General features: G+C 46.7%; 1 long non-coding RNA gene across 2 annotated transcripts in view; it reads right to left on the bottom strand.

The window, feature by feature from the left end:
- The window catches only part of LOC105508649, a 292,669-nt gene that overhangs the window by 231,574 nt on the left and 59,437 nt on the right, over nucleotides 1-1,658 (bottom strand). The window contains exon 1 of one of the 2 annotated variants that reach the window (XR_001001304.1): nucleotides 501-649. The exons of the other annotated variant lie outside the window; for it this stretch is intronic. This is a non-coding gene — a long non-coding RNA (uncharacterized LOC105508649). Of the gene's footprint in view, nucleotides 1-500; nucleotides 650-1,658 lie in introns of those variants that run through there. 2 annotated transcript variants of the gene reach the window in all.

The following is a 1,658-nucleotide window of genomic DNA, read 5'->3' as shown; positions in this document are numbered from 1 at the left end:
CCTCTGTAATGAACCACCATGGCACACGTGTACCTATGTAACAAACCACCATGGCACACGTATCCTCTGTAACAAACCACCATGGCACACGTATCCTCTGTAACAAACCACCATGGCACACGTATCCTCTGTAACGAACCACCATGGCACACATATCCTCTGTAACAAACCACCATGGCACACACATACTATGTAACAAACCACCATGGCACATGTATCATCTGTAACAAATCACCATGGCACACATATACCTATGTAACAAACTACCATGGCACACATATCCTATGTAACAAACCTGCACATTCTGCACATGTATCCTGGATTTTTTTTAGAATAAATAAAGGAAAAGAAAATAATATGCATTTGCATATCAAGTAATAAAGACATTATTCTATACTTTTTTTAAAAAAAGGATCATTATTCTAAATTTCTCTGTGGCCAGGAAACAAAACAAGATAACCTTGACAACTGTCCCTAGGCCAATCTAGGCCCAGGCTTACCTCCCAGGGCAATGGATCCTTATCCGCCATACAGTGCCTCAGGTGACTCACCCACAGTGAGACTGTGACAGCTGGTCCAGACAGCCTGAGACGCTGCCATGAGAACGGTCACTGCACGTGGAGGCCACGGCCAGCAAGGTCTGTCCAGTGGTGGGGACAGCACGTGACTTCCACTCAGATCACAATCAGAAAGCTGTTCTTCCTACTGAGAGAGAAGAATTCACTCCATTCCAGCAACACAGGACATACGCGCTACTCAGGAAATCATCTGACCTGGCCCCATAGAGCACGGGACTCAGAAAGATGGTGTTAGAGGACCAGAGCCTGTGCAGAGCACAGGGAGGGAAACAAAGCTTATCAGTGTCACCAACAAAAACTCAACTTGTGACATTAATCCTGAGTAGTTAGTTACTCATACCCAGACCAATGTTGAGATCTGACCCAATGAAACAACATCCCAGCGTGAGCAACCGAGAAGTGATGACACCACGGGGTGGCGGGGAATGAATGGGAAAGCCGTTGACACCAGGGAGAGGTGCCGCTGGGCCAGGCACAGGTGCCCGCAGGAGAGGCCTCCGCAGATCTCTGATGATGTGCTAACTGGATTAGATAAATCCCCGTCGTGTCTCATTCATGTCTCAGGCCTCAGCTGGGTCTCACGTCTCCTTTGGAGCATCACTGACACCTCTCTTATGTTCCCAGTTAGGGAGCCATTTCAAGTATTTACAGGGAAGCCTCTGGACTGGGGGATATCATGTGACCACTGGCACAAGATTCAGTGCCCAGAACGGGCAGAACACAGGTGAGCACTTATGCCCTCTGGAAAGGTGAAATATACCACACGAGGCTATGAGTTTGCATGGTGGGGGACTCAGATATCTTGGAATGAATAAATTCAACCAGACTGGGGATTGGATGGGAGAATTTATATTCTCTCTGTTGCATTTCACAGTTTATTTCTGGGGACAAAGTGATGGAGCATATGTTTCCAATAAAAAGAAAGACGGGCTGGACGCAGTGGCTCACACCTGTAATCCCAGCATTTTGGGAGGCCAAGGCAGGTGGATCACGAGGTCAGGAGTTGAAGACAAGTCTGGCCAACATGGTGAAACCCTGGCTCTACTAAAAAAAAAAAAAATATATATATATATATATACA

The sequence above is a fragment of the Colobus angolensis genome, unplaced genomic scaffold (assembly GCF_000951035.1).
Source record: "Colobus angolensis palliatus isolate OR3802 unplaced genomic scaffold, Cang.pa_1.0 Scaffold165, whole genome shotgun sequence".
Classification (NCBI taxonomy): domain Eukaryota; kingdom Metazoa; phylum Chordata; class Mammalia; order Primates; family Cercopithecidae; genus Colobus; species Colobus angolensis.
The sequence above is the reverse complement of the archived record's forward strand: the minus strand, read 5'-3'. Positions and strand labels throughout refer to the sequence as shown.